The sequence below is a fragment of the Schistocerca gregaria genome, chromosome 2, assembly GCF_023897955.1.
Source record: "Schistocerca gregaria isolate iqSchGreg1 chromosome 2, iqSchGreg1.2, whole genome shotgun sequence".
NCBI lineage: Eukaryota > Metazoa > Arthropoda > Insecta > Orthoptera > Acrididae > Schistocerca > Schistocerca gregaria.
Window position 1 is genome coordinate 297332796 of NC_064921.1, and position 12023 is coordinate 297344818.

The window sequence follows — 12023 nt, forward strand, 5'->3', positions numbered from 1 at the left end:
CATAAACGCTGCAGGGGCGTGCTCATTGCCCCTGCAGAGTGCGGCCGCAAACTGTCATGAAGAAGGAAATGCATGACAGTTGTGTTGTGTGGGCTGCATCAACTAAGGCGAAATCTCTCACAGCAGTTATACTTGGTGGGAGACACTGTTTTATAGACATCTTTAAGTGCTCACTGTGCGCTCCGATCTGAAAAGACAGATGTGACGCGATCAACAGGCATACAAGAGTCAGTGTCCAATTGACATATGGAAAGATTTATCGGATTTTCACTGTGGTTTCCATTTCGACGATCGATTAGACCTTACTTTCGGAATAGGCCTCGTATTTTTCGAGACCACAGATATTCTCCACCAGCAATGTTCTAAAAAATTACTAACCTCGAAGCTACATCCACATCTAGTTGTACACTTGGAAATGAGCTAAAGATTGAAACTGACCGGTAGTACAGAAGAAACTATTTGTTTTAACCCAGCAGCCTGGTAGAGATGATGTCTATGTTTGAACAGAAGCATTGTATTGCACTCCATGAGCAATCATCACAGTCTCTTACACAAAATCTAGGGAAGGTGAAAGTGTGCGAAATAAGAAAAACCTCTAGGGTTAGTGGCTGAAACTTCTTGTTATTCCTCGTAATAAATGAACACAAGGGCAGTTTACATAATATGCGATGTCAATGTGTGGAAGTGTCTCGTCATTTGGGGTATATTTAGGCATCCTTTAGGGGCGCAAAGAAAATAAATTGAACTTTACATTCACGTTGATTTCATACCACTTGAAGTTAGTGATCTTAACTGTGAGGTATTTTGTGAGGGAGACCAAAAACTCTTCTCGCACTACTTTTCTCACAGTCAGCTGTCTTTATTTTTTAACTGATTCAGAAACAATTTAGAAGCAGACACAGCATCGTTTTCAGGCACATGAACTCTCTTATCAGTGTGATACACCACCACAAGTAATGCTCTCCAGCATCTGTATTGTATTCTACGTGTACCTGTAACGGCGCCTGTATCTATATCTATCTTGCAATTTGCCCTTCAGTGCTTGGCAGGGGGTTAATAGAACAAATTTCAGAAAATTTATCTGCCATTCTACCTCAAAAGGCATCTGGGAAAAATGGACACCTAAACCATTCCGCAAACAATAAGATTGAAAATAAAATATTAGTGCAAATAAATGAATTTTGGTACTTTGGAACAGACAACATCAGAAAAGTACTGGATATTAAAAGAAGATCGGAATGACTACACGAGCATTCACTAATGAGATTAAGCTATTAACAAACAACGACATTAATTTCCGAAACAGGAGGAAATTCACGAAGAAATTTATTCGGAGCCTTTGGAGATAGGGCTTTGACACACTGACTATGGGAAGCAACGTAGGCAAACAGATGCAACAAAGATGTCACGTTGGAGACGAACCACGAAAACGATGCTAAATAGAAAGTAAATACAACGCACTAAAAGTAAAGTAAAAGTAAAATAAATTAAAGAAGCAATCACAGTGATTAATATGATGCACAGAATAAAAACGAAATTGACACCTAATTCAACATAACAGCTTTATAATAAAACAACTTAGAGAAAAACTCACACAAAAAATGACAAGACCGGAATATATATATTTCAAAGTGTTGTCAATGGAATATACTGCGGCAACAGCCACCAAAATGATGTGAAGGGACACGAAAGTATGGCTGCATCAACGAGCCATTACTTTTAGACCCTGATACTGATAAAATCTTTCCGTGTGAGCTCTGATTTTTCTTATTGTATCAGGCTGGTTGTTTATGTCTAAGCAAGCAAGATTCACAAAATATTTTCCGATTTGGATGATATATTTGGTGATTTTAAAGATTTCGCAGCAATGAAAAAGCTTTTCGTTTTAATTTTCTGTAGCTCCATTTTATGTAGATGAAACGGGACTGCAGCTCTTCAAAGACTTGAAGAAAACAAATAACGACAACCCTAAGTTTGTGTGTTATTTTATTTGACTACGAGTTTCGGTGCCTCTTTCGCACCATCTGCAGGCATGTATCCTTGAAGCTAGATATGACATTTAAGCGTCTGTACTACTACGAGGATTTCAGTTGGCTACCGTAAATTTATGAAACTGCGGTAGCCCTTTGAAATTAGTGATACCTATAATTATACAGACGTTTAGATGCCATATCTAGCTTCGAGCATAGATGCCTGAAGATGGTGCCAATGAGACAGTGAAACTGGTAGTCATATATAATAACTCACAAATTTACTGCTGTGGATACTTATTTTCTTCAAATGTTTTAATGGTTGCTAGCTGAACTCGGTTATCATATGCGCGATACTCAAAAAGTGCCTTTCGACATCCTACGTCAACGCTACCTATTATGGATCACATATCACACAATAACACCCCAGGTGACGGACAAGCATAGTGTAAGCAATTTGTTTCTAGATTGCTGGCATCTTCTAACTGTTCTGCAATTAAAATACAATTTATGGCTCGGTTTCCCGAGAACATTTTCTGAGTGACAATTTCAATTTAATTTGCTCGTAGTAGTAATCATTGAGTATTTACAGCAATCGATTACCTTGAGATACGTCTCCTGCTTTATAATATTTCGGAAATTTGACGGAATTTATTTAGTTACCGTATCCATATGGAGGACCTCACGCTGTCCGTTGTTTATAATCAATTTTCGCTTTTCGCACATTTAAGATATTTCATCTAAATAGATTAGCTATTCGTTTTGGATTTATGTTGAATTTACTGAAAGGTAAACGACAGCATCATCTACTAACAATCTAAGACGACTGCTCAGATTATCTCCTAAAGCATTTCTGTGGATTAGGAAGATGAAAGAGCCTCTTATTTTGGGATAAATATACTCGAAGTGGTGTATCACATTAATTAGGATGTTTAAGTGCCTAAAGATGAAATCGCAAATCCTTCGAGATACTTTTCAAATAAATGAATTCAGTGAAAACAGCTTTGTGGAAGAAAGGAGATAACAGAATAGCTTCTCAATAAGTTTTTACTTCTTACCACAGATACAAATTTTTACGTAGGAGCTTCAGAAACTAACATGATCGAGGAGGAGTAATGCTTAACACATTGGGTTGAAATTCTGGAGGACGATGATTCAAATCCTCGTCCGGCCACCCAGGCTTAGGTTTTCCGTGATTTCCACAAATCACAAAAGATACCTGTCGGGATGTTTCCTTCGGAAGGAATCCGAGCTTGTGCTCCGTCTCAAATGCCCTAGATATTGAAAGGATGTTAAACACTAATCTTCCTTCTTTCATTCCCTCAGAAATTAAGTTACGCATGTCCTCCCACGGTTTGCAAACCATTGCGCAACAAGAATGTCACATTGTCACGAAGAACATGTTCCGCATTTCCAGCAAACGCAGTTCTGCTTAGGTACGGACAACACATGCGTGCCGGCCGGGTGGCCGAGCGGTTCTAGGCGCTACAGTTTGGAAACACGCGACCGCTACGGTCGCAGGTTCGAATCCTGCCTTGGGCGTGGATGTGTGTGATGTCCTTAGGTTAGATAGGTTTAAGTAGTTCTAAGTACTAGGGGACTAATGACCTCAGAAGTTAAGTCCCATAGTGGTCAGAGCCATTTGAACCATTTGAACCAACACATGCGTGTGGGGCTGAAATGGCGCGACACTTCGTAACGTACTCCAAAGTAGGCGGCACTGTGTGTTTCTTGCGAAGCAGCCTTCTAAGTCTCACAGACATTCGACGTGAAATTCAGAAGATGTATGAATCAAATGCAGTGCCTCATCCAGCCATAGTGAAATGGTGTTAACGATCTGACCAAGGCTGAAAAAGCGTAGGTGATGTTGATCGTGGAGGAAGGCCGTCGTCATCGACTACAAAGGGCAATAAGTAGGCAATCGAGCGTTCACATCTTGGTGAAAGGCATTTTCCCATGAGGACGTTCATTTAGAGATTCTCGAAAGGATTTCTATAGTTAAGCACTTAGAGCCTTGTGAGAACATTCCGAACATTGTTTACAAACACGGTGACTATGTTGAAAAACGATGTTCAGATCTGTGCACTGTGAAACTGTAATATTTGGCCTACCAAAAATATTTAACTTACTTTTGAAGCCCCCTCGTAAGAGGCAGTTCCATTTTCCACCTTCGCTGCATTACAATCACATTCGTTTACTTCACACGACCAACTAATTTCGGTGATGTACCATATTCATGTTCTTACTTATGACATGCACGTATGTCTTTTAAATATACTCTGGTACAGACAAGCATATTCAAATGCAGAGATGTGTAAACAGGTAGAATACGCCTATTTAAGACAGCAACCGTCTGGCGCAGTTGGTAGATCGGTTATTGCTGCTACAATGACAGGTTATCAAGATTTAAGTGTTTATGAACGTGGAGTTATAGTCGACGTACGAGCGGTGGGACAAAGCATCTCAGAAGTAGTAATAAAGTGGGGATTTTCTCTCACAAGTATTTCACGAGTGTGTTGTGAATATCAGGAATCCGGTAAAACACAAAATCTCTGACATCGCAGGGCTGGAAAAAGATCCTGCAAGGACAGGACCAACGACGACTCAGGAGAATCTTTCAGCGTGACAGAAGTACAACCCTTCCGAAAAGTGCTGCAGATTTCAATGCCGGGCCATTAAAAAGTGTCAGCGTGCGAACAAGTCAACGAAACGTCATCGATATGGGCTTTCGGAGCCGAAGGCCCACTTGTATACCCTCAATACTGCTCGACATAAAGCTGTCCTCCTCGCCTGGGTTCGTCAGCACCGACATTAGACTGTTGACGACTGGAAACATGTAGCCTGGTCGGAAGAGTCTCGGTTGAAATTGTATCGAGCGAATGGACATGTACGAGTATGGAGACAACCTCGTAAATCTATGCATCCTGCACGTCAACAGGGGACTGTTGAAGCTGGTAATGGTGTGGGGCATGAGCAGTTGGAGTGATAAGGGACCCATGATACATCTAGATAAGAATCTGAGAGGCGACACGTACGTAAGCATCCTGTCTGATCACCTGCATCTGTTCATGTCCATCGTCATTCCGACGAACTTGGGCAATTCCAACAGGACAATGCGACACCCCACGCGTTCAGAATTGTTGCAAAGTGGCTCCAGGAACACTCCTCTGAGTGTAAACACTTCCGCTGGCCACCAAATTCTCTAGACATGAACGTTATTGAGCATATCTGGGATGCGTGGCTAGGTGGTATCCAGAAGAGATCTCCACCTTCTCGTACTCTTACGGATTTATGGGCAGCCTTGCAGGATTCATGGTTTCAATTCCCTCTAGCATTACTTCAGATGTTAGGCGAGTCCATGCCACATCGTTTTGTGGCACTTCTGCATGCTCGTAGGGACCGTGAACGATTTTAGGCAGGTGTACCGGTTTCTTGAGCTCTCCAGTGTATAACTACTGTCGTAGTAGTGTCGAACGCTAACAAAGTCCCACAGTGATCAACGGTTGAAAGATCACTGCTTACTGTGTGGCGTATATACGTAAACATAAAAGCTCTTGCTAAATAGCGTAGAGCACTGTTCTCCACGGGTTGGTTTGACATTGTCCTATCTACGATAAACAGCATTTAAAAGATTTATCGACAATGTTCAACACAGCCAAGCTGATAGAACCGATCCATCTATTAAAAATGTAATAAAAACAGTGTGGACACGCAAATATTTTACTTCAAAAAACGGTAAAAGATTTTAATCAATTGCTGGTCATCCTCAGACCGTTTCATGCTCCGTAAATGGAGGAGTACGAAAGCTATTAGAGGACGCTTAAAGATAGACACAACAGCAAAAAAATATATGTAACAACACGTAATAGAAGAGATATGCTTGCTGACTTCTGGAGGTGGTGGCATGGAGCACTAACTGCTGTATGCTGGTTCAAAATGGTTCAAATGGCTCTTTCCACTATTGGAGTTAACATTTAAGGTCATGAGTCCCCTATACTTAGAACTACGTAATCGAACTAACCTAAGGACATCACACACATCCACGCCCAAGGCAGGATTCGAACCTTCGACCGCAGCAACAGCGCGGGTCCGGACTGAAGCACCTAGAAGCGCTCGGCACCTGTGGCTGTATGCTAGTGTTAAGAGCAACTGCTGCGTGTCACGGCATTTGCCGTCGCATAAATAGTGCGAGTTTCGCCAACCGTCTCCAGCATTACTTAAGTGGTAGATAATGGCCGTCAAATATCAATACAATCAGTAAAAATACAATCGTAGTGCACATATTGTGATCACTATCACTGTCATTTAATTACAAAAGTAGGTTCAAATGGCTGTGAGCACTATGGGACTTAAGATCTTAGGTCATCAGTCCCCTAGAACTTAGAACTACCTAAACCTAACAAACCTAAGGACATCACACTCATCCAAGCCCGAGGCAGGATTCGAACCTGCGACCGTAGCGGTCGAGTGGTTCTAAACTGAAGCGCCTAGAACCACTCGGGCACACTGGCCGGCTACAAAAATAGGCTCGGATGTACTGGGAACATGGTACCTGGAATAAAATATCTTTTCCGATGAGTTTAAGATTATTGTAGTATATCTCTCATCCTGTAAACGTACAAGTAAGTTCAAGTTTACTTCGCTTCATTTAGTAAATTATCATACACTGTCTGACAAAAACCTGAAGCGCCCGGAGGAAGAGGAAGTGATATAGACCTCCACATATGGGACGTCATTTCAGTGATTTCAAAATCGACTCAAATTTACAAAGACCATTACAGTATGAGCTTATTTGTCAGCATGAACCTGCACACCCTCTAGTCTGGATACAGACACTGACTCGGTTGAAAAGAGTGTCATAAAGAAATTTATTCCTCTCCTGAGGCTAGCTTTTCGAAGCTGTAAGTATAACACATAAAATAAATTCAAGGGGCTACCGACAAGGTGGGAAAAGGAACTCGTTTTAAGGAACATGGAAGGGGCGATAAAGAAGTTCCACTTTGAGGTCGTTGCTGCAGTGTATACGCAACGTAGCGTGACGCAAACGCTCATATATAAGCACGAACATGTAGGAAGAGTTTGCTACCGCATTCGTACCTTCACGACGTGCATACTGTAAATGTATAAACTTGAACTATGGCGACTTTATTACCCAGTGCCTCCAAACAGGATAAACGTGCTGTTATTCTTTTCTGGCTTCAGAAAGACAAACATAGTTAGAAATAGATGGGAGAATGAAGAATGCGTATGAGACAGCACGTCACTCGAAAATCACAGTTGTGGAATGGTGTAATAAGGGATGCTATTATTTCGTGGTAACGATGTTCCGATATAGGAAATGACGTAACGCAGAAGTCACGCTCAAGTGGAAGACACCCACACGCCTGCCCTACATTCTCTATATCTCCCCATGCAATTATCACGCCCTCGGTCCGTTGAGAAAAAGCTTCAAGCGTCGACGATTCCTGTCGGACGAGGATGTGCAGCATGCTGTAGCAAAATTCTGCAAGTGCAGGACACGGTGTTTTTACCACATGGGTATTTTCACCCTGATGCTTCCTCAATGATGGCAAGTTTGCGTGACTGGTTCACCGGCACTCGTCTGTACGGCATTCGAACTTAAACATTTTGATAGCCTCTTGTATTTGTTCAGAATGTCTGGAGAGGCAGATGGTTTGGACAGGCAAAGACGTCGTTAATTAGCCATAGGTACTGTGACAGACTTCAGAAGGGGGCTGCAGTGTGAATATTTATGAGCCGGAGCATTGCCTTATGCGGCTCCGCAGTGGATCGTTCCGCTGGAGCAGGTGACGCGATCGACAGTTTTATGAGCTCGACGTATCGGCTGCTCTCGCCAAAGCGTCGTCGAGTTAAACAAGAGATTTAATGGGATTCCTCACAGCTCAAAGGCGGCGGAGTGGGGCGCGGCTTTGTGACGTCACGCTGGGAGGGCGGTGGTGTTCCCTCGGCTTTAATTCCCCGCAGGCGGTGTGCGGCCTCTTTAAGGTGCTGGCGGCCTCATTTAAATGTATAGAAAGAGAAAACCGCCGCTGCCGGCTCCTCTGTGCGACGCTTTGTCTACCACCACCCCCACCCCCACCACCACCACCCCGTCTCCCTCACCCCTTGCATTCGCCATTCCTTTTTCAGGACGGGACGACGCCACTTTCTGAATGGGCCACCAAGAGTGTAATGTCAGTGGAGTTGCACAATTTCTCGCGCGTGCTGTAAGGCGAAGCTCCTGCATAGCCGCCGTGACACTTGTCGCCGCTCGCGACCCATCTTAAAGAAGGGCAACCACGTAATTATGACGGAAAATGTTGGCGCTCTTGTACTGTGTACGCAAGGCTGTGGCACGTTAAGCTAATTTCTTCTTCGCGCATTAATTCAAGAGCGATGGGAAGAGTTGCTCATATTATCTCTGTGCTTCGGACTGTCTACTTGTACAATGCGAATGAGTTTTGTTTCCGTCTCGTAATGGCAATACAGAACGATTTCCTCATATAAAAGGGAACTGAAAGTTTGATTTTATTCCTGATACTCTTGGTGACAATCACTCAACCGATTTACGTGGAGGTGACAAAAGTCATGGGATAGCTATTGCACATATACAGATGGCGGTTGCATCGCGTATACAAGGGATAAAATGTCAGTGAATTGACGGAGCCAAACGCTTGGAAAAAATCCTTTTCGGAAATCGTTAGAGAACTCAGTACTCTGAGATCCACAGTGTCAAGAGTGTGCCGATAACACCAAATTTCAGGCCTTATCTTTCACCACAGACATCACAGTAGCTGACAGCCTTCATTTATCGACCGAGAGAAGCGGCATTTGCGTATAGTTGTCAGTTCAAACAGACAAGGAACACTGTGTGAAATAACCCCAGAGATCAATGTGGGACGTACGACGAACGTATCGGCTAGGACAGTGCGGTGAAATCTGGCGTTAATTGCTATGGCAGTAGGCGACCAGCTCGAGTGCTTTTACTAACAGCACGACATCGCTCGCAGTGTCGCTACTGCGCTGGTTACCATATCGGTTACTAGACGATTGGAGAACCGTTGAATGGTCAGATGAGTCCCGGTTTCAGTTGGTGGTAAGGTTAGAATGTGACGCAAGCTCCCTGAAGCTATGGGCCAAGGTTGTCAACAAGACGCTGTGGAAGATGGCGGTGGCCTCGAAATGGTGTGCGTTGTGTTCACGTGATACTGAGTTCTCTGGTGCAACTGAACCGATCATTGACTGGAAATGGTTATGCTGGGCTGCTTGGGGACCATTTGCCACCTTTCGTGGACTTCCCAAACAACGATGGAATTTTTGTGGCTCGCATTGCAGACTGTCACTGAGCAACGATTGATCGCGAGTGGTTTGAAGAACATTCTGGACAGTGCGAGCTAATCATATGGCCACCCATAGACCATTTATGGGTCAGTTCATGCATAAAATCCTGCACCAGCAACACTGGCGCAATTATGGATGGCTATAGAGGCAGCATGGCACAATATTTTTTCATGGGACTTCCAGCTAAAGGTTAAGTCAATGCAACGTCGAATTGCTGCCCTAAGCCGGGTAATTTGATGTCCGCCACTATGTTACAAGGTATCCCATGATTCTTGTGACATCGATGTGGAACCAGACAAAGCTATGGGATGAGCTAGCTCTATTCTGTGTGCAGACTATAGCCTACATGTTTCCACAGCGCTGCAAGGGAAAGTAGATTACGTTTTGGTGTTAAAAAAAGTATAGAAAAAATATGTTGTAGTCATTTTAAAGCGGCAATTAAATGATACTTTTCCATAGAGTCTCAACACATATTTAGGCTCTTATCACAGGGGTGAACAAGCTTTGAAATTGCGTTGTCATAAAATTTTGTCGCCTGAAATTCCATCCGGTTACTCACATCCTTCTGAAGATCGTGCAGACGTCAAAGCGCTGTGTTGGGAGCCAGGTCTTAATCTTGGGAGCAAATGGTAGTCACTGGATTCAAGATCCGGACTGTACGGCAAACGAGGAAACACCTCCCAACTGAATGCATCCAGAACTTCTCGAGTGCGATTTGTGCAAGACCACAGTTCCTGAGCTCAACTTTCCTCTGCTGCTGCTCTTAATTACTCTTCTTAAATATTACAGAGACTGACAACAAATCGCAGTATTTATTTTTATGCTTTTTTTTTCTTTTTTATGAGTCATCTGTCCTCTGACTGGTCTGATGCAGCCCGCAATGAATTACTTTCCTGTTCCAACCACTTCATGTCAGAGTAGCACTTGCAACCGAAGTCCTGAATTACTTGCTGATTGCGTGGCAGTACCTGTCCTCCTCTACAGGTTTTATCCTCTACAGCTCCCTCTACTTCCACGGGTGTTATTCCAGATCAGATTGTCCCTCCTTCTTGTCAGCGTTTTCCATGTATTCGTTTCCTCGCCGACTTTGCGAAGAATCTCCTCATTACATACCTTATCAGTCACCTTAATTTTCTTCTGTAGCATCACATCGCAAATGCATTGATCCTTTTCTCTTTCGGTTTCCCCACAGTTCATGTTTCATTAGCATACAGTGTTGTGCTCCAAACGTACATTCTCAGAAATTTCTTCCTCATATGTTTGATACACTCACGTGTTTGATACTAGAAGACTTTTCTTGGCCACAAATGCCGGTTTTGTCAGTACTAGTCAGCTTTTTATGTTCTCCTTCCTCTGTCCATCATGGGTTATTTTGCTGCCAAGGTAGCAGAATTCCTTAACTTCATCTGATTCATGATCACAAATCCTGATGTTAAGTTTCTCACTTTTCTGATTTACTCTCAGTCTATATTCTTATACTCGTCAGAATGCTCATTCCATTCAGCAGATCCGGTTCTACTTCTTCACATACACTGAGGATAGCAATGACATCAGCGAATGTTTTCGCTGATATCCTTTCACCTGGAATTTTAATCCCGCTCTTTAACCTTTATTTTACTGCTTCCTCGATGTATTATACACTCCTGGAAATGGAAAAAAGAACACATTGACACCGGTGTGTCAGACCCACCATATTTGCTCCGGACACTGCGAGAGGGCTGTACAAGCAATGATCACACGCACGGCACAGCGGACACACCAGGAACCGCGTTGTTGGCCGTCGAATGGCGCTAGCTGCGCAGCATTTGTGCACCGCCGCCGTCAGTGTCAGCCAGTTTGCCGTGGCATACGGAGCTCCATCGCAGTCTTTGGTAGCATGCCGCGACAGCGTGCACGTGAACCGTATGTGCAGTTGACGGACTTTGAGCGAGGGCGTATAGTGGGCATGCGGGAGGCCGGGTGGACGTACCGCCGAGTTGCTCAACACGTGGGGCGTGAGGTCTCCACAGTACATCGATGTTGTCGCCAGTGGTCGGCGGAAGGTGCACGTGCCCGTCGACCTGGGACCGGACCGCAGCGACGCACGGATGCACGCCAAGACCGTAGGATCCTACGCAGTGCCGTAGGGGACCGCACCGCCACTTCCCAGCACATTAGGGACACTGTTGCTCCTGGGGTATCGGCGAGGACCATTCGCAACCGTCTCCATGAAGCTGGGCTACGGTCCCGCACACCGTTAGGCCGTCTTACGCTCACGCCCCAACATCGTGCAGCCCGCCTCCAGTGATGTCGCGACCGGCGTGAATGGAGGGACGAATGGAGACGTGTCGTCTTCAGCGATGAGAGTCGCTTCTGCCTTGGTGCCAATGATGGTCGTATGCGTGTTTGGCGCCGTGCAGGTGAGCGCCACAATCAGGACTGCATACGACCGAGGCACACAGGGCCAACACCCGGCATCATGGTGTGGGGAGCGATCTCCTACACTGGCCGTACACCTCTGGTGATCGTCGAGGGGACACTGAATAGTGCACGGTACATCCAAACCGTCATCGAACCCATCGTTCTTCCATTCTTAGACCGGCAAGGGAACTTGCTGTTCCAACAGGACAATGCACGTCCGCATGTATCCCGTGCCACCCAACGTGCTCTAGAAGGTGTAAGTCAACTACCCTGGCCAGCAAGATCTCCGGATCTGTCCTCCATTGAGCATGT